The 25,891-nt window shown below is 41.6% G+C and overlaps 1 long non-coding RNA gene across 4 annotated transcripts in view; it reads left to right on the top strand.

Annotated features, from left to right (window-relative positions):
• The window catches only part of LOC135322046 (uncharacterized), a 209,028-nt gene that overhangs the window by 166,611 nt on the left and 16,526 nt on the right, over positions 1-25,891 (top strand). Inside the window, exon 5 of one of the 4 annotated variants that reach the window (XR_010382333.1) lies at positions 16,186-16,257. The exons of the other annotated variants lie outside the window; for them this stretch is intronic. This is a non-coding gene — a long non-coding RNA (uncharacterized LOC135322046). The remainder of the gene's footprint in view (positions 1-16,185; positions 16,258-25,891) is intronic. 4 annotated transcript variants of the gene reach the window in all.

Raw genomic sequence — 25,891 nt, 5'->3', positions numbered from 1 at the left:
GTAAGCCAGAGGACAAATGAGAACATGCAGTTGTGCTTTGGAAGGCAATATCTATTGAAAGTTGAATTCATGCACTTGTGTTGACTCAGCCATCTCAAACCTAGTTATAAACCCTTGAGTTACTCATGCACGTAAGGTGACTTATATCAGGGTCTGTATTGCAGCACTATTAGCGGTGATAAAAAATGGGAAACAACCTGTGTGTCCATCAATAGGAAAATGAGTTTAAAACTGAGATATTTTATATGATAGGTTAATACAAAGCAGTTAAAATTACTGTTTGTATCTGTGTGCATCAACGTGGATAAATCTTGAGAATGTATTGATGAAAGGAAAACATGTTGAATGCTGATGTGCAGTGTGACATAATGCAAAGTTTAAAAGTAAGGAAAATAATACTATACATTCTTTAAAAATATATACAGAAGTTGTAAAGATACAACAACAGGACCAGAAAGGATACACACCAACTTCCAGTTACCTCTGGGGAAGAAGGGGAGAGTGAGATGGTAGGAGAAAATGGGGGCTTTCCCTCTAGTGGTAATATTTTATTTCTTAAACAACAAAAGCAAACGACAAAGAACTTGAAACAAATAGAATGGCATAACGTTAAGATTTTTTTAAGTTAAAACATTAATTAAATAAGAGACATATGATCTCTCAGTGCATAAAAAAAGCATTGAAGGAAAAATAAGTGAAAGGGGATGGAGGAGTCAGACTCAGTGGGTGTCCCTAGGTATCACAAGCAGCTGCAGGGCTCAAGGTGGTGACACTGACAACATTTCATATGGAGAATGTTTTTTAAAAAATTCATTCCAGCGAGAGTGGGGAATGATGTCTTGGCATGTGTTTAAAGCTGAAAGAAACATGAGGATGGAGATAAGCCATCTGGAACCCTACTGATGTCAGAAGAGTTACCTTTGTTTAACATTTTTATCCATCATCTGGAGGTCACAGAGCACAGAAAGCGCTGGGCTTGGAAGGAGCCCCAAGCCCTTCCCGGGTATGAGGTTCAGGTTGGTTTCACTGAGATATGGAGTAGACCAAGAAGAGGTAGGTAAGATGAGGTCATCTGAACTCCCCCAAGCGGGCACTGAGTGATGCTGACTTATAGAAAGGTGCAGGTCTGGCTGTCATCAGGTGGTCCATCAAGGACCACTGAGAGCACTAGCTGAGATGTGACTTGGATTTGGCAGGTCTGTGTGGTCCAGATCAGGCAAGGCAGGATGGGAAGAGCATCTGAGCAGAGTTCCTGATGTTGTATAAATGTTCTTATTCACCGAAACCTAGAATGTAGAAGATGAGTACATAAGAGAGGAAAATATAAGATAAAGGAAAAGAAACTCTGCTCTGTATAAGATCTTTCAAGCTTCTGTCCCTAAATTGCTGGTGCCTACTGAAAGGTAAAAATGAATCAAAAAGATTTTGTTTAAATGGACAAGACTGTTGGATCCAGCCTTGGTCTCTGAGCGTATTTGGACAAGCCATGTCTGGGTAAAACCAAGCATGACCGGGGACCCCAGTTTGGGCCTTCCATAGGGTTGAGGCTGACTTTGGTCCCTTCCTTTCAGATAGGGCACATAGCAAGCTCACATCTGGGCACTGTTTTCCATCTGTGCAGCCAATTGCCCCAAGAGATGTAAAAACTCCCATTTTTCCAAAGTATTAAAAAACCTAATGCTGAGCAAGATACAGCCATACTCCCTGAACTCAGCTTATGTGTAAATTAAGAAGTGTATCACTAATTGGTGTCAAGATGACTACAGAAGCCTTGTTTGAATATCTATTTTTAATTTATCATTTGCGTGGGAAATACCTTACCTTTCAGCCTGTTAAAGAGCTTTCTGATTTATAAGGATATCATCTTAATTGAATAATGAGATGCTGCTTAGCATGTTGTTGAAAAATGTTTCCTCCCTCCAGTTACATTTTTTTTTAAGTAAATAAGTGCCATTATTTCCATTCTTAATGTAAACAGCATGGGTGGTTTTCTCTTAAATCTCTCTTATAGTGAGTGAGTTTATAACTTAAGAGAGTAGGAAGGAATTCTTTATGTATTTAGGAGGATCTCCTAAAATAAGTTAGGGTTTCTTTGTGGGACTTATAAAAGTGGTGAAACTACGATAAATCATTCTGTTTATCAGATACTGGAGGTGTTCAAAATGAACTGATAAATTTTGGTGTCTTTGTTGAATATTCTTCTAAAAGTCATTGATAATTACAGATTGCTTAGCTTGATTCTGGCTAAAAGAAGAGAATTAATTGATTAATAAATATCCATTAGTTGTATTTTACTGATTCTGTATAAATCTGAAGAATAATTAAGTTGGTAGTCAGTGTAATACAGATTTATTTTAACACACAAATGTGGTCTGGCATCACAAGGGGAAATGGCACTCCCCTCTCCTGCCCACCTCTCTTCTCTAAAGCCTTTTTGGCTCAATGGAAGCAAAGAGTTCATGGGATCTTTGCATCTTAGAGATGGTAACAGCAGACCAAAAAAATGTTCACCCTATAAGAAAGAAGCATATGAAAATCTCAACTGAATATTCATCAGATCTCTGGAGAAGGGAGGACTTTCTAAGCTAAGAAGTGATAGAAGTTACTATAATGAAAAATTTTTGTTAGATTTGACTGCGTACTTTCTCTCCCTTTCCCTGTGTATCTCTCTTGTCTATCCATCCCTCTCCATCTCCAGCCCTACCATTATCTCCCACAAAAACACAGCAGGGAACTAAAAACAACAATATAATAAACAAATAATTCTAAGACTCCAACGTACACAAATTTTACGCTGGAGACTTCTGACCGGCGGAAGGGTTATGGTCTGACTTAACTGATCGCAGGTGCAGTCAGGCTCTGTTGAAAATAACCGTAAGGAGTCTGGGAGGAAGCAGGGAGGCTGATTAGGGGCCGTTGCAGTAATCCCCAGAGAGAACATGGGGACCTGCACCAGGGTGGCAGCTGTAGAAGTAGAGAGAGAAATGGCTGGATTCTGGATATATTTTGAAGGTTGAGCTGACGAAATGTACTGATGGGCTGGATGTGGAGTTTGAGATAAGGAAGAGATGAGTGATTCCAAGCTTTTTCACTTGCTCGCCAGGAAGATTCGAGCTGCCTTTAACTGAGATGGGCAAGGTTGTGGGCTAGGGCAGGTTAGGGGGAGAATTTCAGGAGCTCAGCTTCAGACGTGTTAAATTGGACTTGACTATTAGACATGCAAATAGAGATGCAAGAGTAAGCATAGAGCGTTTATATAATAGAAAGAAGGAATATGTGAAAAGTCAGAGAAGCTGTAAAGACAGTGAAGATTTAAAGTGTTCACACAGCAATAAGGCCCTGCTGACCTCAGTCTTGAGTCCCACAGCCATAGTGCCGTGCCAGCGTCCCCGGATTTCAGCCACTGTAGTTGACTCTGACCATTACAGACCAAAGGAATATATCCTTTACAATGCAGTTGACGATGGCTAAAGGAGTTTAAACATTTTTACAGTTTTACTGAGATATAATTGACATGTAACATTGCATAAGTTTAAATAATACATAATCATTATATAATGATTTGATATATGTATATATTGCAAAATGATTATCATTATAAATTTAGTTAACATCCATCATGTCACATAGTTACACTTTTTGTGATGAGAATTTTTAAGATCTAATCTCTTAGCAACTTTATAATATATATACAGTGTAAACAATATTGTTAACTATAGTCACCATGTTATACATGACATGGCCAGAACTTACTTATCTTATAACTAGAAGTTTGTACCTTTGACTTCCTTCACTCATATCCCCTACCTCCACCCCCTGCCTCTGGCAGCCACCAATCTATTCTCTGTTTCTGTGGGTTCAATTTTTTTTTAAAGTTCTACATATAAGTGGGATCATACAGTATTTGTCTGTCTCTGTCTGACTTTTTACTTAGCATAATGCGCTCAAGACTCATCCATGTTCCCACAAATGGCAGAATTCCCTTCCTTTTTATGGTTGAATAATATTTCATTATATATACACCACATTTTCTTTATCCCTTCATCCATCAATGAATATTTAGTTTGTTTTATGTCTTGGCTATTGTAAAAATATTGCTGCAGTGAACATAGGAGTGTAGATATTGCTTTGAGATGGTGATTTCATTTCCTTTGCATATAAACCCAGAAGTGGAATTGCTAGATCATAATAGAAGTTCTACTTTAAGTTTTTAACGGAATTTCCATACTGGCTGCACCAATTTACATTTCCACCAACAGTACAAAAGGGTTTCCTTTTCTCCACATACCTGCCAACATTTGTTATCTCTTTCTTTTTCGGTAATAACCATTCTAACGGGTGTGAGGTGATATCTTATTGTGGTTTTGATTTGCATTTCCCTGGTGATTAGTGATGTTGAACATCTTTTCATATACCTGTTGGCCATCTATATGTCATCTTTGGAAAAATGCCTATTCAGATCCTCTGCCTGTCTTTAAATTGGATTAGTTGTTTTTTTGCCATTGAGTTTTATATTTGCATACTAACTCCTTATCAGATCTATTGCTTGTAAATATTTTCTCCCATCCCATAGGTTGCTTTTTCATTTTGTTGATTATTTCTTTTGCTGTGCAAGAGCTTTTTAGTTTGATTTATTTTTGTTTATTTTTATTTTGTTGCTTGCGCTTTTGGTGTCATACCCAAAAAACCATTGCCAAAACCAATGCCAAGAAGTTTTTCCCTATACGTTCTTCTAGTTTTACAGTTTCAAGTCTTACATTTAAGTCTAATCCATTTTGGGTTAATTTTTGTGAATAGTGTAAGGCAGGAGTCTGGTTTCATTCTTTTGCATGTGAATATCCAGTTTTTCTAACACTATTTATTGAAGAGACTCTTTTCCTCATTGAGGGTTCTTGTCTCTCTTGTCCAATATTAGCTGACCATACATGCATGGGTTTATTTCTAGGCTCTCAATTCTGTTCCATTTATCTATACATCTGTTTTTATGTCAGGATCATACTGTTTGATTACTATAGCTTGATAATATAGTTTGAAATCATGAAATGTGATGCCTCTAGGATTATTCTTATTTCTCAGCATTGCTTTGGCGATTCAAGTTCTTTTGTTGTTCCAAACAAATTTTAGGATTGTGTTTTCTACTTCTGTAAAAAAATGTCATTGGAATCTTAATAGGGCCTGCACTGAATCAATATACGGCTTTGGGTAGTATGGACATTTTAGCAATATTAATTCTTTCAATCTATGAACGCAGAATGTCTTTCCATTTATTCATATCTTCTTCAGTTTTTTTCATCAGTGTGACTGATTTATCAGTTTTTAGGGTAGAGATCTTTTACCTCCTTGGTTAAATTTATTCCTAAGTATTTTATTGTTTTTGATGCTATTGTAAATGGGATTATTTTCGTTATTTCTTTTTCATATAATTCATTGTTAGTGTGTAGAAGTGACACTGATTTGGTATGTTGATTTTGTACTCTGCAACTTTACTGAATTTGCTGATTTGTTCTAATTTGTTTTTGGTGGTGTTTAGGGTTTTCTATATATAAAACCTTGTTATCTGCAAACAGACGATTTTACTTCTTCCTTTATGATTCAGATGCTTTTTTTTCCCCATGCCTGGTTGCTCTGGCTAGAACTTCCAGTTCTGTGTTGAGTATGAGTGGTGAGAGTGGGCATCCTTGTCTTGCTTCTGATTCTTAGAGGAACAGCTTTCAGTCTTTCACCGCTAAATTTGATGTTAGCTGTGGACATGTCATATATGGCCTTTGTTATTTTAAGGTATATTCTTTCTGTACTCAATTTGTTGAGAGTTTTTGTATGAAAGGATTTTGTACTTTGTCAAATGATTTTTTTTATGCATCTATTGAGATGATCTTAGGATTTTTATCTTTCATTTTGTTATTGTGGTGTATTGCATTTATTGATTTGCATATGCTGAACCATCCTTGCAGAACGGGGCTAAATCTAACTTGATCATGGTATATGATCCTTTTTAATGTGGTGTTAAATTCTAGTTTGCTACTATTTTGTTGAGAATTTTTTGCATCTATATTCATCAAGGATATTGGCCTGTAGTTTTCATTTATTGTAATGTCCTTATATGGCTTTGATATCAGAGTAATGATGGTCTCTTAAAATGTGTTTGAGTGTGTTCTCTCTTTTTTGATTTTTATTTATTTATTTTTTTGGTGGGGGAACTTTGAGAAGGATTGGTGTTAATTCTTCTTTGAATGTTGGGTAAAATTCACTAGTGAAACCATCTGGTCTTAGCTTTTCTTTGTTGGGAGTTTTTATTACTGATTCAATTCTCATTTGTTACTGATCTGTTCAGATTTTATATTTCTTAATGATTTAGTCTTGGTAGGTTGTATATTGCTAAGAATTTATCCATTTTTCTAGGCCGTCCAATTTGTTGTTTATAGTTGTTCATAGTAGTCTGTTATGATCCTTTGTATTTCTTTGTATTTCTGTGGTATCACTTGTAATGTCTCCTTTTTCATTTGTACTTGTATTTATTTAAGTCCTCTCTCTTCTTTTCTTGGCAGTCTAGCTAAAAGTTTGTTAATTTTGATTATCTCTTCAAAGAACCAACTCTTGGTTTTGTTGGTTTTTTCTATTGTTTTCCTCTTTTCTATTTCATTTATTTCTGCTCTCATCTTTATTATTTCCTTCCTTCTGCTAATTTTTGGCTGAGTTTGTTCTTTTTCCATATCCTTGTGGTATAAAGTTAAGGGGTTTTTTTTGAGATTTTTTTTCCTTTGATGTGTGCATTTATCACTATAAATTTTCCTCATAGAACTGCTTTTCCTGTATCTGATAATTTTGGTACATGTGTTTCCATTTTCATTTGTTTCAAGATGTTTAAAAAATCTCCTTTTTGATTTCTTCTTTGATCCATTGGTTGTTCAGAAATCTGTAGTTTAATTTCCACGTACTTAAGAGTTTTCCAGCTTTCCTCCAGCTATTTATTTCTATATCATTGTGGCTGGAAAAGATAATTGGTATGATTTCAGTTTTCTTAAATTTGCTAAGACTTATTCTGTGACCTAACATATGCTCTATCCCAGGAAATGTTCTGTATGTGCTTGAGTAGAATGTGTATTCTGCTATTGTTGGATGGAATGTTCTGTATATGTCTGCCAGGTCTATAGTGCTGTTCAAATCTGCTGTTACCTTATTTATTATCTATCAGGATGATCTATTCATTGTTGCGAGTGGGATGTTAAAAGTTCCCAACTATAATTGTATTGCTGTTTATTTCTCCTTTTAGTTTCACAAATATTTGATTTATATAGTGCTCTGATGTTGGGATGATAAATATTTACAATTGTTATATCTTCTTGATGGGTTGACCCCTTTGCTATTATCTAATTGACCTTCTTTGTCTCTCTTGACCATTTTTAGCTTAAAGTATATTTTGTCTGGAACAAGCAAACTACCCCTGCTTTTAAAAATTTAATAATATAGCTAATGAACAATAGTATATAAATTACAGGTGTACAATATAGTGATCTACAGTTTTTAAAGGTTATACTCCATTTATAGTTATTATAAAATATTTTCTGTATTCCCTGTGTTACACAGTATTTTGTGTTGTATGTATCCTTGTATCTTATTTTATATCTAATAGTTTGTACCTCTTTATCTCCTACTCTGGTATTGTACCCCTGATTTTTTTTGTTACTATTTTCTTTTTCTGTCCCTCCACGCTCAGTCTACGTGTGCCAGTAAAGTGACAGTGAGTTCCCTATAGGCAACATACGGTTGGATCTTGTATTTTTATCCATCGGCCATGCTGTGTCTTTTCATTGGAGAATTTACTCCAATGTTCAAAGTAATTATTGGTAGGAAAAGCCTGTTTGCTAATTGTTTTCTGACTGTTTTGTAGATTCTTTTTTCCTCACTTATGTCTTCCCTTGTGATCTGATGATTTTTTGTAACTGTATGCCTTGGCTCCTTTATCATAATATTTGTGTATCTACTACAGGTTTTTCTTTTGTGGATATCATGAGGCTTACATAAAATAACTTACAAAAGATCCTGTTTTAAGCTGATAACAATTTAATTTTAATGACATATGTAAACTTTATACTTTTTACTCCCTCTCACATTTTAGGTTATTGATGTTACAGTTTACATACTTCTATATTGTGTATCGGACAACAAATTATTATAGTTATGGTTATTTTAAATACATTTGTTTTTTAACTTTTAAACTAGAGTTGTAAGTGAACTATGTATCACCATTACAATGTTAAAGAATCTGCCTTTGGCTATATATTTACCATTGCCAGTAAGTTTTACACATGCATTCATGTGTTTACAGTGTTAATTAGCATCCTTTTATTTGCACTTGAAGAATGCCCTTTAGCATTTCTTGTAAAGTAGAGATAGTGGTGATGAACTCCCTTAGCTTCTGTTTGTTCCATAAAATCTTTTTCTCTTCTTCATTTCTGAAGGACAGCTTTGTCAGGTATAGTATTCTTGGTTGACAGTTTTTTCTTTCAATATTTTAAATATATCATCCCACTCTCTCCTGGCCTACAAAGTTTCTGTTGAGAAATCCACCCATAGTCTTATGGGGATTCCCTTGTATGTGATGAATCACTTTTCTCCTGCTGCTCCCAAAATTCTCTCTTAGTCTTTGATTGTTGACAATTTAAACATGATATATTTAAGTGTAGCCCTTTTCAGATTCAACTTATTTGGGGTCTTTTGGGCTTCATAAATCTAGATGTTCATTTTTCTCTCCAAGTTGGGGATTTTTTCAGCCATTATTGCTTTAAATATACTTTCTGTCCCTTTCTCTTTGTCTTCTCTTTCTGTAATTTCCATAATATATATATTGTTCCTTTTGATGGTGTCCTATTAGTCCCATGGGACATAGACTTTTCTTCATTTTTTTAAAAATTCTTTTTTCTTTTTATTCCTGGGTAATTTCAGATGACTTATCTTCTAGTTAACTGATTCTTTCATTTGCTTGGTGAACTCTGCTGTTGAATCTCTCTATTGAATTCCTCAGTTCACTCATCTTGTTCTTTAGCTCTAGGATTTCTGTTTGGTATTTTTGGTGGTTTCTATTTCCTTGTCGACCTTCTTATTTTGTTTGTACATTGTTTTCCTAATTTTATCTGGTTGGTTGTGTGTTCTTGTAGTTCACTAAACTTCATTAAGAGTTCTGAATTCTTTGTCAGACAGTTTATAGATATTCATTTCATTAGGGTCAGTTATTGGAGCACTATTAGTTTCCTTTGGTGGTGTCATGTTTGCCTGATTCTTTGTGATCTTTGATTCTTTGAGTTGGTACCTGCACAATTGGGTAAGTGGTCTCAAGACTTACAGGTTTCCAGACCTTACAGGTTTGCTTTGGCAGAGATAGTCCTTTACCAGAGAATTCAGTTTGGGATTCTGGATGGGTTTGGTGGTAGCATTCTTGGTCAGGTAGGGCTTGCTATCAGGAAGCTCTATTTGGGTGAGGCCACTGCCCAGGATGTGAGGTTGGGGTGGGAGATGTGCTGCTGCTGGCTGGAAATAGCTGGATAGGGCTGGTAGCTTGGTTCCCTGTCCAGGTGTAGCTGTAGGATGGGCTCCATAGCTGCCAGTCAGGCTTCTTAGTCAGGTGGGACTAAATGCTATACTCAGCAGTTGGGCAGGGCTTCAAATTTGCTTCCCTGCCCAGGAGAGCTATAGAATGGGCTCCACAGCCATTGCAACTTGATGCCTGAGGACCCAAATCAGGCAGAACTGCCCACCTAGATCCCTGTCCAGATGAGACCCCTGGCATGGCTCTGCAGAATGGCAGAGCCACTGGCTGGGCTTTCAGCTTGGATGCCACTGCAAACTAGGCTGTAGGGTGAGCCATGCAGCCCTCCCAGGTGCTCTAGCTAACCTTTCTGGTTAGGCAGGATTGAGAGCTGTACTCATAGCAGGGCTATGCAATGCTTCCCTGCTGGAACGGGGTGGCAGAACAGGCTCCAAGGTTGGCATAGCTTTATTGGCTGAGGACCTGAATCAGGAAGAACTGCCCACTTAGTTCTTTGGCCAGAGAAGGCCACTGACTCGACTCTGTGAGTAGACAGGCCTGCTGGTTTGGCTCTCTGCTCAGGTACTGCTCTAAGTAGGACTGTAGGATGGGCCATGCAAACCCCTGGGTGTTCCAGCCAGGCCACATGACTGGGCTAGACTGGGGGCTATATTCAACAGTAGATGGGGCTTCAGATCTGCTTCCCTGCCCAGCAAGTTGCGGAACAATCCCCACAGCTAGTATGGCTCCTTGGCTGGGGACCCAAATCGAGTAGAAATGCCCACCAGTTGGGAAAAACTGAAGTAACTAGGGAGCAGTATGGAGGTGAAGGAGGGAAGCTGGGATTCAAACCCAGGACTACGTGACTCAAAAACCCCATGTTCTTCACACCTATGCCCTTCTGTTATTTCAGAGTCCTTTGTTGGTCTCTTCACAGGTGAGACCATACAGATTCTTGGTTCTAATTGCCATGGCTTCTTAGTTCTACATCCTTTGTCTTGGTCATAGAATTTGCCATTTCTATGGGGCAGGATGAAGGGAATTGTTATCTGCTGTACGGTTTCTGCTGTTATACACAAACATCAGGGACACACTTTTAAATAAATCTTTAAATATACCAGGATCTGGGGGAATCTTCTTTACAGTATCCCTATTTTAACAACTAGTGATAATTCCATTTTAATGACTTTCCACCCTTTTTTTTTTTAAATCAGAGGTCCTATCCACATGTCAAGCCTCCCCAAAACCTATTAATATCCCTTAATGGTAAGGGTAAGAAATCTCTCTTTTGCACAGAGTCCTCGTATTATCTGGCAAATGTGTCAGACAAGTCAAATAGGCTGTAGGAAGGTGTCAGAGATATAAATGGAAAATTAGTCTGACTTAAAAGCAGGAATCAGGTGCTAATTGCATTCTGTTCACTTTGATCAAGACATAGATAAAATGAAGACTGGATTAAAGAGATCACTTCATCTTTAGTAAGAAAATATTTATTTCCACGATCTCAACTATTCATTTTGAGTGATGATTTTAAAGTGCTTTTCTAAGTTAGAGCATGACCTTTGCCATTAATACTCACCCCCAAATAACTGTATTTTAATAAAGATGTGTTTTATTGATCTTGGAATAAGACTTTAAAAAAATTGTTTCTCATTATCTTGTCACTTGAAAAAAATCAGTGATCTTTTTTTTTTTTTAGTATCTCAAATTTCTGTTTATTTTTCCCAGCTTTGTTGAGGTATAATTGACATCAGTGATCTATTTGAACCTTTTATATTGCACAAGAAGAATTATTTAGTTGCAGACATTTTTTCAAGAGCTACAAATGCCCTGGTCCAAAAAAGGAAATTCTTTTTAAAATTGAGGTATAATTGGTTTACAATGATGTGTTAAGTTCTGGTGTACACCATATGATTCAGATATATATATATATATATCTGATATAATAGAATTTGCAATTTCTGTAGGGCAGTATAAAGGGAATCTTTATCTGCTGTACAGTTATACAGAAATATCACAGACACACTTTTAAATAAATCTTTAAATATACCATATATATGCACACATACATGTATGTGTGTGTGTGTGTGTGTGTGTGTGTATATATATATATATATATATATATATATATATTTCCAATTCTTTTCCAGTATAGGTTATTATAAGATGTTGAATATAATTCCCTGTGCTATACAGTAAATCTCTATTGGATTTACTTTAAATCTGTTTTATGTATAATAATGTGAATCTGTTAATCCCATACTCCTAATTTATCCCTCCCCTTACTTCCACTTTGGTAACCATAAATTTGTTTTCTATGTTTGTGAGTGTGATTCTGTTTTTTAAATAAGTTTACTTGTGTCATGTTTTTAGATTCCACATATAAGGATATCATATGGTATTTTTCTTTCTCTTTCTGGCTTACTTCACTTAGTATGACCAATCTCCAGTTCCATCCATGTTGCTGCAAATGGCATTATTTCATTCTTTTTTATGGTTGAGTATATATATATATATATCTCATATATATATATGGTTGAGTATATATATATATATATATATAGTGAGATATATATATATCTCACAACTTTATCCAATCATCTGTTGATAGATTTAGGTTGCTTCCATGTCTTGCCTATTGTAAATAGTGCTGCTACGAACATTGGGGTGCATGTATCAAAAAAGAGAATTCTTACAGCACTTCCTTGCTTCTTAGCCACATCTGGGTCCCCCAAACCTCACTTCAAACCTCACTAAAGTCCGGCTCGTCCTAGCCACTCACACACACTGCCAGCTCTGCTCAGAGCCTGCTGTGTGGATCTTGGTGAACTTGTCCAGCTGGGCCCTATTTGTAAAGAAGAAAAAGCAGACCTTGTCCAGGAGGGGCGCTGAATAAAATACCACAGTCAGAATGTCAGGTTTTATTTGTTTTTAAAGAGAGAATAAGTTAAGGCAAACACGTTCTTAGGAAGGCGGTGGGTGTGTAGTTGGGGACCATAGTGAGGTACCCCAAAAACCCAGTTATAAGGGAGGAGAGAATGACCTAAGGGCTAATTGATGAAATTGACAGGAGTTGAGTAAAAGCTGAGTTCTTCAGAGTCAGTTTGTTAACAGGAACTTTCTTGGAAACATCTCAAAAAAAGATAAAAAGAAACTTTCTTAGAAGCATGTCTAGTCCACTCAAGAAAGGCAGGGAGAGACTATGAGAGGGCCCCCTCCTAAGACCCTCCCTAGGGAATCCTGGCAGCACCTCATCCTACAAGCAGGGCTGCCCGCGTGGAGATGGATACCAGGCTGCGATGCCCAGAGACTTTCAAACTCCCACTTTTTGCACAACCATGTGTTTGCCTGGAGAAGGAGAATGTGCAGGTCATGGAGACCCAAGCTTCGGCCTCCCTGTGGATGGTCCCTCTCCATCAGTACATGGGCAGGCTGATTTTTTACAGCAGTCCCGAGCTAGCCTCATGAAACACAGTCCCTGAGAGATGGATGCACTCACCGCATGCCGGCAACACCCAGCTTCCAAGCCTGCAGGGCCAACGGGCAGACCCTGCACTGTGACAGTTTTGCCAGCTGCCCCCTGGGAGGTCTGGTAAGAGCAGGCCAGCCACACACTTCAGCTCCCTGCCCAGCTGCAGCCTTGGAGACTACTTCCAAACTAGTGACTCCGCCTATGTTATGGGTCCAATTATGTCCCCCAAAGATGCTGAAGTCCCACCCCCAGTATCTGTGAATGTGACCCTATTGGGAAATAAGATCTTTGCAGATGACCAAGTTAATATGAGGTCATTAGGATAGACTCTAGTCCAGTTTGACTGGTGTCCTTATAAAAAGGGGAAATTTGGATACACAGAGGGAAGATGAGGTGACGAGACAGAGGGAACACCACCTCCAAACCAAGGAATGCCCGAGGCTATAAGAATCTAGAAGAGAGGTGGGAGGAGGCTCACAGCCCTCACCAGGAACCGATCCTGCTGACATCTTGATTTCAGATTCCTAGCCTCTTGGGGGAGGGTATATTTTAGTGATGCAGTGCATGCCTAGCATGCATGAGGTCCTGGGTTCAATCCCCAGCACCTCCATTTAAATAAATAAGTAAATAAATAAACCCAATTCCCACCTCCCACACCAAACGAAAACAACAACAAATTTCTAGCCTCCAAAGAGAGAGACCGCTTTCTGTTGTGTAAGGCACCCAGTCTGTGGAAATGTTTTATGGCAGTCCTAGGAAACTGATACACCCTGTCCTGGACCTTTCACCAGGGAATGCTGAATTCAAGCGCTTAATTATGATTCACCATTTAGCCCTGGTCTCTGACGTTATCTGTTGATGGAAAAGCAATGCCGTAAGAATATGAACTACATGTGAACTACCCTTGGGCAGACTGGGTGTGGCCCTAGGAGAATCCCTGGCTGTGGGGAATTTCTATCAGCTGGGACAGATGCAGATGAGGAACGTCGGGATGGGGAGAAGACAAGAGTGACACACCTGCCCTCACTCTCCCCTCGACACTGCTGTCCCGTGGACCAGTGTGTGCTGGAGGACTCTTCTTTTTATTTCTCTTCTAATGGGGGAATGGGGGATTTCACTCTGAGCACGCACTCTCCCACTGAGCTATACCTCCCACCCCCACTGGAAACTCTTAAATGTTGCCTTTGTGCTTAAAATGGGGACTAGAGGTAAACCTGATCATGAATGAAGAGTCGAAGAGGGAAGAGGGCGTGTGAAGGGATGTTTGCTTGGATGCAGTGAAAACCCCACAGAAAATTTAAACTGGGAGCTGCCTGGCACATGCAGGAGGGAGACCTCAGGCCACAGCGGGGCGGGGCACGTGCAGCCTGCCAGGTGGCCACAGCTTCCTTTGATTTCTTCTTTTGACTGTTCCCTTCCTTCGTGACTGCTTTTCAGATCTTTCTCACTTATAGTTGCCTTGAAATAGTCTTTCACGAGGCTCAGTCTTTCAGGGATGGTAAAGATGCCGGGGGAGGGGGTACCCTCACAAGGGTCCCCACATTTCTAAACCTGCTTCTCTTATTTCTCTCCCAGAGAGAGGCAGGAAGACTATTCTTTGCAAACAACCGTTGGTCGCCCACTGGTCTTAGAGTTTGCTGTTTGTGGGAAGAGCACTGAGTTTTATGAAGTGACATCTTTTGGTCTGCGGGCCAGAGTCAGGGAATGTGAGTCTCAGGAGGGAGAGGAGAGGAGAGTGAGGATGGAGTATAAACCCAGAGCTCACCATCTGCTTCCAGCGGCATTTTCTAGCTGAGGGGCCCTGGGCACACTCTTGACCCCTCCCGATGCCCTGTTTCTCTGACTATAAACGGTAGTAACATCAGCACCTGCTCCAGAGGAAGTGCCCAGCATGAAGTTGGGCATGGATAGAAGTGTGCTGTATCTGAATTTGAGTCAGTATGTTCTTCATTCACAAGACCGTTTTAGCAGCTACCTAACGACTAGTCCCCAATGCTGAAAGAAAATGCCTTTCTGGCAACACTGTGAGCACCTGAAGTGGAAAAGATGCTGAGGTCATTCACTGTCCTCAGTGGAGTCAGTCCCTCCGGCTGGCAAGGTGTGGCCGTGTCCTCGGGAAACATCAATTAGGGGGTAAATGTGACTGGTGGTGTCCCCACCACCACGCTGCTGTGCTGGAGGTGACTGCAGGCTGCACCCCTGGAGCTTGGCTGATGCAATGGGGAGCTCATCTGGCAGCTGCCCTCAAGATAGCAAAGATGGGTAAAGATGGCCAATGAGCAAAGACAGGTAAAACCAAGGCAGATGGCCAGGGACTAAGCCCGTGTCCAGCGGCAGCCTGTTCTCACCTTGAGGCCAAGCTGGTGACCAGGTGTGGCCCTGCGAGGGCTCTGCCCCTCTTTGGAGAGTGGAGGAGCTGGTGGTTTCTGCCCCCGCCGTATGTCCCACGGGACTGAACGGCACTGAACAAATCTCCAGAGAGGGTTTCCCATTAGACATCTCTGAGTTTTGGAAGAACTAGAAATAAACATGAATGGCAGGTACTGCTTAGGCTAAAACACACACAAATGGATCATAAATCCCAAACCAAGATGCCGATTCTTATTTCAAGCAAAAACGCCCGTGTTTTTAGCAACACTTTGCCTGGAAAGGCTGTACAAAGGGCTGGCACAAACCCTGTCTTACCCGAGGAGCTGATCCCTGAGAACAAGTGAATACCCATGAAACATACGGATTAAAATTAGGTGTTTTTTTTTTTTTTCCCAACCGTCTTACTTTTAATAGGTATTTAGCAGAAATCTACATTTTTTCACTTGAAACATGCCTTGCCTTTGTTGGCCAGCTTATGTGTACCAGTCTGCCTGCCTGTTTCCGCTGGCTTGTCATGCTCACTAATTAGAGAGCTGCCGCCTGATTCACCTTGTTAATTAGAGGGACTTGCACACGGAGCCCTTCGGGCAGTGAGCGAGAGAGCCTCGCACCACTGCCCCGAGAACGCTGCGTCTGTGAAGTCATTCTTCTCATCTACCTTCTATTTTTCATTTGAAATGAATAAATCATTGAGATTTTTTCCTTGTGGAGTGAGAATGCAAGAATTCACATCTCTGTAAGATGTAAATTGCATGTGATCAATAGGAAGGGATGACTCGTGTTTTGTACTTACATGATTTCCTAATTTACTTCTTGTCAGTGTATGAAAAACGGCCTGAAATGTGTGTCTCCTCGCCATGAATCAGTGTCCTTCATCTGGTAAAGGAGGGTGGTGAGTGAGAAACACAGCTCGCGGAGTCTGGTCTGGTGGTGGGTTGTTCGTTTGCACAGAGGGAGGGACGCCTCTGAAACCCTGACCTCAGAGGAGAGGGTTTGACCAGCTCCTTCTTCTCCAGCTGCCCCCGGGCCCCAGCTGCCCAGCGGGTAATTTTGATGGAGATATTTCTTGTGTAATGGAGATTTCCACTTCTTGGAATTGAGATTTTAGATATACCATGTGCTTTTAAAAAATCAAAACATTGAAATGATAGTTTGGCTTGATCGGACCACGGACACAATCACAGAAGCAGTAGTGCCTTTCAGCACCCTGTTGCCTTCTATTCCAACCTGCAAAACTTTTCTGAAATTCGTTTCAGTGGTTTTCTCTCCAACTGCTTGGTTAAAACTAATCGTTATAGTTAAACCAGAACAGGAGAAGGCAGGGAACTCTCATTAGTTGAAAGGAAGGTGGTGGAGATAAAAAAAAAAAGAGAGGGATGGGGCTCAGCCCTGCTAAGCCTGGGTGTCTCTGCTGAGAAGCCTGTTCAATAACCCCATTATCAGTCTGTGTGGTTAGATAGTATCTTAAACAGGGTTAACCTTTTTGTTCACCCACAGCATTCACAGTAATTGTACACAGTCACTTGCAGAGATTTTGGCAAAAGATTTGCAAATATTTCTCTAGGAAAAGGAAAGAATTTTATACCTGCTCTTCCTGGGAGAGGCACAGACCGGGGTAACTGTTCTCTCGATGCTTTTTCCACCATTCTCAACATCTGATTTTGTGCCCATGAGCACGCATTGAGCACTTGCTGCATGGAAAACACTGCCCCAGCCTGAGGGAACCCCTGGGACACAGAGGTCATTCCTGTCCTCAGGACCCCATGTGTGGGTGGAAGAAAGAACTGGAGAAGTAGATCATTACCAGAGCGCTGGGTGCTGGGACGTCTGCACAGAATAGGGGGGTCAGGACTGAGGTCACCAAGGGAGGGATGTCTATGAGGGTCACTGGGACTGAGCAGAGCTGGCTAGGTGGAAGAGGCCTTGCAGGCAGGGAGCACAGCATGTGCAAAGGTGTGGAAATGCCACGTATGTTACTGGAGTGTGAACAGCGGAAAGGCTAGAGGATGAGTGAGTCTGAGGGGAGAGGGCGGTAGGGGAGGGAGGCACTATTCAGGTCCCCAAGGCCAACATTCTACCCTGGACATTACCTCCAGTTTGCAGTATTACTGCTGGCACTGCTATGGCCTCCAGCCTCGGCAGAGGGATCAGTGTGTAACAGCCCCAGACCTCGGTTCGGGCTCAGCAGGATCGCCTGCAGGTCCGTAGGACTCCATAGGAGGATGCAGAAGTGCACCTGGCCTCTTTGGCACGTCTGCCGTCCGCCCAGCTCCAGCCCATCGGATGTAGGGAGTAGAGGGGGTGATGGGGGCAGATACTGACCTGTCAGGAATCTCATGGTCAAAAGAAGCTGTCCTTGCAAGAACCTCCACCTGTTTGACCTTGCGAATTTTACTGAAGATCCAGGTGGCAGCCTGGGCCCTCACACAGCATGTCCCAAACACCTCGTTCAGTTCCTCAAGTGGGGTTTGAGCACCCACCCTTTGGCTAGGGTCAGTGCAAATAGCCAGGGTTACAAAGATAAAAGTTGTCTTTAAGAAACTCACAGAGATGGCAGAAGTGATGCGTGTTTACAGAGATGTAGAAAATGCACTGTTAAGTATCAAAGCAGCACCCAAAGAGGGAGGTGTCACTCGGGGGAGGTGACACTGGGTTTTACAGGATGAATAGGATGTATTAGACTGAAGTGGTGGCGAAGGCTTTTCTAGGCAAGGAGCAGTAAGTGCCGGGTTCAGGAGCTGCAAGGATTCATTCAGGTTCTGACTCAGGGAATGAGCCTGGAGGGTTTGCAGTAGGGTCCCAGGGGATGAGGATCTGTGGGTTTAGGGCTGAGTGGAAACAGGATCAGATTTAAATCGATAAAGGAGGCTTTTGCCAGCCCCTCCCTAGTTGTACAACACCAGAGGCGCTTTCCACGATATTTTGTAAGTGTTGCACCTACAGTGTGATGGCAGAGGCTCTTTTCCCATCCAGGCAAGAGCTAGCCAGGTCTGAACTAGCAGGGACTGAGAGAAGATTCTCAGATTGAACAGTCAGGGCTTGGGTGGTGAGAGGGCAAGAGCCATCCAGAAGGAGGCTTACAGTTTTGGGGACTGAGCTTCGGAGTTAATTAATAGCTTTCTATTTGCAGAATCTTAACAATTGCATCTCTTAGAGATGTGAGACTTCCTGCTTCACAGCACTGGTTTACAGCCACGGAAATGGAAAATCTAGCCACATTTGCACCCACCGTCCAAGTGGTGTTGGATTCGATGATGAATTCATCACCGCCAGGACATACCACTGCTTCTAAATTGGTTAAGATGACAGTTGCAAGCTGTACCAGCTTTATATGGTACAACCCAACCCCTTTTAAATTTATTTTTTTAATATTAGCATTTTCTTTTTTATCGACATATAGTCAATTTATAATGTTATGTTAATTTCTGGGGGTTTGGGGTGTTTTTTGAGGGGGGAGATGATTAGGTTTATTTATTTAATGGAAGTACTGGTGATTGAATCCAGGACCTCGTGCCTGCTAAGCACGCGTTGTACCACTGAGATATACCTTCCCCGCTGCTCCTTTTAAAAAAAAAGGTTTCTCTTCCCTATGGTGAGTGGTCAGGCTTGTGCCAGGCAGGAGGGAGGGCCAAGATACCCAGAGCTGGACCCCTTTCTAACTCAGGACTCCCTGGACATCAATTCATCTCCAAGGAGTGAACTCACCTTCTCAAACAGGTCTTGTATGTGGAGTGAGCTTTCCAGATCACTGCGGGGGGCTTACAATCATATCTAAATATTGACGTAAAGAGTGCAGCAGCCCCCAGTCAGCTTAGTCCCCTCTTGTAGGGGAAGGTCCAGAGGCACGACTGTGCTCTGTCTCCGTGATGCTCACAACTGCCACTAGGCTTTACCATGTTCGGGGTTAGAGAAGATGCTCAGATTGAATCTAATCCTTCAGGATTCATTCAGTCACTTATGCATGCCAGGCCCAGAGCTGGGCTCTGAGACGGTCCCTCCCAGAGCCAGTGCACCAGGAGAGGCTTCTCAGGAAGGGCCATGGGGTTGGGGTCTCTCACAAGTGCATCAGTGCTCAGGCGAAACCCTGTGTCTCTGTCTTTAGAGAAGACCTCAGTGTCAGACTTTGTTCCTTTAGCAAGTTATTTGCTTTGGTAACCTGAGTTACAAGACAATGAAGAGGTGGAAACGCACACACATAGTGCAGTGAAAGCAGAATTAACATAGCAACTGAAAGCCCCATGAGGCTTCTCCTGGGACGTGAGACCTCGTGGACACCCTCATCCCCTACTGCACACACATGGGCTTTACTCTGCTGGCTGCCCACCAGCCACCCTGCTGTCCTCCAGCCTCCTCTGGGCGGAGGGCCACACGTTGGTGCTCTAGCTCCCTAAATCTGTAACATGTCCCTGAGAGCAAAATCTTGCCCACCTCCCATTGCCCCAGCAGTACAGAGTCCAGACACCATGGACTCTTGGGAAGCCTCTGCTAATTGATTAGTAGTTTCTCCACATATTCAAAAATTTCATCCTTTGCTTGATTCTAAAGGCAGTGCATGTTGACGGCAGACAATTTGGAAAATACAAAGCTGCTGAACTGCTTAGAAGTGACTGTTTCAGCTTGTTTAGGCCAAATATATACCGCCTGCCCTCCCGAAACCCACCTTCACAATGCTCTAGTTGATTTTACACTTTGATTTCTGAACTTCGGCTTCCTTACATTGTGATGGTTCTTGTAAAATTTACTTTCAATGGACTTTTTCTGGGGGAGAGATGAGGGAAGCACTCTAAACTTTGTGGTATTCCTTTGCAGTAATACTATGCAGGTATAAAATCCTAGCAGGTTGATTTACCCAAAGTGGGAATGCTCCCCTCCTTCCTGGTAGGGGGTCTGGGACGCTACAACACCAGGTGAGATTAAGTTGGTACACACAAGGCATATAAGTGAGCATCACTCACACTCATGAGAACGATTCATGTTGCCCACAGTGGTACTGCTAAGCTCGGATGCAGGGGCATGCGGATGTGTGCAGACAGATACAGGTGTCCCAGCTCCAAGAGGCAGGATGATCAGCTGAGGGCTCGCAGCAAACCACATACAAATCGGTGGCTGGTGAATCTGCCCATAAGATGCAGGCAGCACCTGTTTTTTCCAGTTGGTCTTTTGCTGGAGTAGACCAAATGATTTTTTTTTTTTTTTGCTTTCTTTTTCACTGAAGTATAGTCAGTTACAATGTGTCAATTTCTGGTGTACAGCATAATGTTTCAGTCATACATATACATACATTCGCTTTCATATTCTTTTTCATTATAGGTTACCACAAGATATTGAACATAGTTCCCTGTGCTATACAGTACAAATTTGTTTATCTATTTTATACATAGTAGTTAGTATCTGCAAATCTCAAACTCCCAATTTATCCCTTCCCACCCCCTTTATCCCTGGTAACCATAAGTTTGTTCTCTATTAGACCAAATGATCTTGAAGCCTAAATTTAACTAACGAGTCCCTTTGAAACAACTTTAATGCATGTTTATGTTTCCAAATTTGGTGATTTTGGGGGTCTACTCTGAAAAGAAAATGTTTGATTTTTTTTAAGGGTGAGGACATAGTCATCATTCTAAATGTATCTGTTGAGCACTTCCCAAGTGCCAGGTTGTCTAACAGACACAGAAGGATTCAATCTTATCTTTGAGGTGCTCCCACGTTCTGGTGGGAGACTGAAGGTGAGCACCACCTCTGCAGGGGGATGTGAGCTGGGACGGGGTCGGTCCACCAGGAAAGCAGGAGTTAGTCAGACAGGGAGCATACTGGGGCAGGGGCAGGGTGGCCAGAGGAGTATTTCCAGCAAAGGAGGGAGATCAGGTGATGCCTGCAGCCAGACAGAAGCACGTACCGCAGCTGCTGGGTAGAGGTTGAAAGGGAGCAGCTCAAAGACTTCTTGGGGTGGCCTGCGGTATGTTACATTTTCTTTTGAAATCAGCTGCCAAAATCTAAATACTGAGAGGCTTCACATTCAAAACCAAACCAAGCCAAACCTGGATTCCAGGGTTTTCTAAAAAATCTGGCATCCGCATTCCCACCTGACAGCAGTCCTGGCCCCCAAGGCATCTGAGCCTGGAGCTGTGGTGTGGTGAGCAGCGGGGAGAGGGTTTGGACCTCGTTGAGGCAGTGAGCACTGTGTCCTGCAGGCAGCAGAAAGCCATTGAAGGGCTGGAGTGTGCAGCTACCTAGGCAGGTTTGCCTTCTAGAATACTCTGGTTACAGCCTGCAGGGTGGATTTAATGGGGCCGGAGAACAGGCCATTCACAGTAGTTCATGGGAAGGGTGATGGGGAGATTTATGATGGGTGAATAATGCCCAGAAGATACTAAAATTTAACCCCTGGAACCTATGAACTTCACCTTATAGGGGGGAAAAAAAAGACTGTAGGCATGATTGAAGAGTTTTGAGATGGGGAGATTATCCTGGATTATCCAGGTGGGCCCAAAGTGCAGTCATGTGTATTTTGTGGGAGGCAGGGGGAGATTTGACAGAAGAGGAGAAGGCAGTGACCATGGCAGCAAAGGCAGGAGGGATGCGGCCACAGACTAAGGGATGCCAGTGCCCCGAGAAGAGGCACCACAGAGCAGATTCTCCCCTGGAGCCTCGTGAAGGGGTGTGGCCCTGTTGACCCTTGACTTTAGCCCAGGGGTCCTGATTTCTAACTTCCGCTCTGGAACTGTGAGAGAATGAGGCATCGGGTCCCCAGGCTGGGTCCTGCTGGAAGCAAGCCTGAGACTCAGCTTGAGATGCAGGAGCAGGCCCCGGAAGCAGAGGGAGGGCCCAGGGGATGCGATGGAGCTGTAACGGCAGTGGGCAGAGAAACCATGTGGAATGCTCCTCCGAACTGTCCCGCAGAAGGACACGGAGCTGGGGCTTCTCTCCACTGGCTTTCATCTCCCAGTGGTTGCTGGTTGCCTGGATTAGGTTTTCCAGAGAAACAGAACCAATGGGCTATATAAATATTCATAATATTTAATATAAGTATATTAAATATTCATTATAATAAATCTCTCTGTATGTAAGTCTCTCTCTTTATATATATTTGTTACATGTAACTAAATTAAATATATATATATATATATATATATATATATATATATATATATATATATATATATATAAAGAGAGAGACTTATTTTATAATAAACTGGCTCATGTGCATTTGAAAAGGATGTGAATTCTAGGTTTTTTTGAATGTTATGTCCTGAAAATATCAATTAAGTCTAACTGTTCTCTTGCATAAACTGGCTCATGTGATCACAGAGATCTGCAGCCCAAGATCTGCAACCAGCCAGCGGGAGCCTGGGAGAATCAGTTGGGTAGAAGACCACTGAAGGCCAGCAGGCTCAAGACCCAGGAAGGGCTGATGTTTTAATTCAAGTCCAAAGGCAGGAAGAAAAACGATGTTCCCAACTCAAACAGGCAGGAGGAATTTCCTTTGGGGGTTCAGTCTTTTTTGTTCTATTCAGACCTTCAACAAACTGGGTGAGGGCTGCCCACACTGGGGAGGGCAGGCTGCTTGACTCTACCGAGTCAAGTGTTTGTCTCATCCAAAAATACCCTCACAGGCACACCCGGAATACTATTTGACCAAATATCTGGGCACTCCACGGTCCAGTCAAGTTGACACACAGAATTCACCATCACGTTGACTCTGGGGTATTAATCCCTCTACCCTCTGCTGAGTGGCCTCCTGTGGCCACTGTAAAGTCTGATGGATGCTGAGAGATGCCTTTGAGAGGGGACCCAGGCTTTGTACAGGCGACCATTCATGATTGCTGTGCCAAAATCAGGTGTGCTGGGGCGGGAGGGTGCGGCTGGGACACAGAAAGCACCTTCCCCAGGCTCCTGAGCTTCTGTCTTGGGCAAGGATGGGAGTAGGGAACCCAGTCAGAGAAGCAAGGGTGTGGGGTGATGCTAAGTCTAGGCAGCAGCGGGTCGGGTTTACACGTGCTGGGACACGCAGGCAGGTTGACGTGGGGCATGGATGAGGCTCTGCACCCCGGAGTGGGTGAGGTGGCACTTGTGGTCTTGGTGAGACCAGCTTCAAAGAAGCAAAAGGGCAGAGTCTAACCGCAGTGGTGGGAGTGGAGATGGTGTGGTGGAGGCACAGCTGAGGACAGTCCTTTTGAGGAGACCCACAGGACAGAGGCATAAACGGAGGACTTAAAAAATTATTTTTTACTTTTTTTTTTACTTGAAGTATATTTGATTTACAATATGTTAGTCTCTGGTGTACAGCATAGTGATTCAGTTATACATATATACATTCTTTTTCAGATTCTTTTCCATTATAGGTTATTACAAGAAATTGAATATAGTTCCCTGTGCTATACAGTAGGATCTTGTTGTTTTATATATAGTAGTGTGTATCTGTTAGTCCCAACTAAGGGAGGACTTTAAAAAAAAAGGGTTATCTGTCAGTCAGTCAATAAGCATTATTGAGCACCTAATCTATGATAGTCCCTGAGAACATGGCCATTATCAGCACACACTAAGCTTCTGCCCTCAGAGAGTCAACATGTAATAAAAAATATAATAACTTCAGATGCTGTAAACACAGAACAAAAATAATTTCAGATACAGATAAGAAGCATGAAGAAATAAATCAGGGTGATATGAAGGCAAGTGACAGGGCTACTTCAGCTGGACTAGTTAGGGAAGGCCTCTCTGAGGAGGTGACAACTGTGGTGACTGTGGGAGATGAGAAGGACCTCATAGAATACATTACCTGCAAACTGATGCTAGGCAATTATCAAGTTTCTGGCAGAGAAATGGGGGAGGGTGTGCCAGTGCAAAGGCCCTGGGGTGAGTGTTCAAAGAAGAAGGGGGTAAGTTGCATGCCTGGAGGGGATGAGACCAGGAGGCTGCTGGGTCGCACCACGCAGGGCACTGTAAACCACAGGGCGGGGGCTGGAGGTGAATTTAGTTGCTCCAACAGCTTCGGAAACAGGACACATCTGACTTACGTATTTCAAAGGTCACTCTGGCTTTCATGGGGAGAATGGACTCAAAGAAGGCAAGAGTTGAAGGCAGAAAAGCTAGGGAGGAGGCCCCGTGGTTGTCCAAGCTGGGGATTGTGGGACAGATTTGGGCATTGCCGGGACAGGCCTGTCTGGGTGTTCTAGGATAAAAATGATACACAGAAGGATGAAATTACCATTTCTACGGTAATCATGCTGCAGTGGTGATGTAATGTGTTGTATTAAATAAAGAAGAAACTTGATAATTGTCTGGCATCGGTTTGCAGGTAATGTATTCTATGAGGTGTATGTTGTTAGCAGGATTAGACTTGTTTAGGAGGACTCCATCAATTAATGAGCTCTTGCAACTGGGTCATGGAAAGCGTACCTTTTGTTTTTTAATTGAAGTATAGTTCCTATACAATAATATATGTTACAGGTGTACAATATAATGAGTCACAATTTTTAAGGTTATACTCCATTTATAGTTATTATAAATTATTGGCTATGTTCCCCCTGGGTTGTACAATATATCCTTATAGCTTATTTTATACCTAATAGTTTGTACTCCTTACTCCCTCCCCTCTTCCCTTCCCTCTCCCCACTGGTAACCATTGGTTCTCAGTATCCATGAGTCTACTTCTTTTTTGTTATAATCACTAGTTTGTTGTATTTTTTTAGAATCCACGTATGTGATATCATTCAATATTTGTCTTTCTCTGTCTGACTTATTTCACCTTGCATAATACCCTCCAAGTCCACCCATGTTGCTGCAAATGGCAAAATTTCATTCTTTTTTATGGCTGAGTAATATTCCGTGTGTGTGTGTGTGTGTGTGTGTGTGTGTGTGTGTGTGTGTGTGTATACACACATAACCACATCCTCTTTCTTTTTTTCTTTATTTTTTTATCGAAGTATAGTCTATTCACAATGTACTAATTTCTGGTATACAGCATACTGATTCATATATATATATTTATTTATATTCCTTTTCATATTCTTTTTCATTACAGGCCATTACAATGTATTGAATATAGTTCCCTGTGCTATACAATAGGACCTTGTTGTTTATCTATTTTATATACAGTAGTTAGTATCTGCAGATTTCAAACTCCCAATTAATCCTTCCCCACTGGTAACCATAAGTTTGTTCTCTATGTCTGTGAGTCTGTCTGTTTTGTAAATACGTTCATTTATGTCTTTTTTTTTTTTTTTAGATTCCATAGATAAACGATATCATATGGTATTTTTCTTTCTTTTTCTGGCTTACTTTACTTAGTATGACAATCTCTAGGTCCATCCATGTTGCTGCAAATGGCATTATTTTATTCTTATGGCTGAGTAGTATTCCATTGTATGTATATACTACAACTTCTTTTTTTTGTATATATATATATATATATATGTATATTTTGTATATATATATATTTTTTATTGAAGTCTAGTCAGTTTACAATGCTGTGTCAATTTCTGGTGTACAGCATAATGCTCAGTCATACACGAACAGACGTATATTCATTT

Source organism: Camelus dromedarius, chromosome 9 (genome assembly GCF_036321535.1).
Source record: "Camelus dromedarius isolate mCamDro1 chromosome 9, mCamDro1.pat, whole genome shotgun sequence".
In the NCBI taxonomy this organism is placed as follows: domain Eukaryota; kingdom Metazoa; phylum Chordata; class Mammalia; order Artiodactyla; family Camelidae; genus Camelus; species Camelus dromedarius.
The sequence above is the reverse complement of the archived record's forward strand: the minus strand, read 5'-3'. Positions and strand labels throughout refer to the sequence as shown.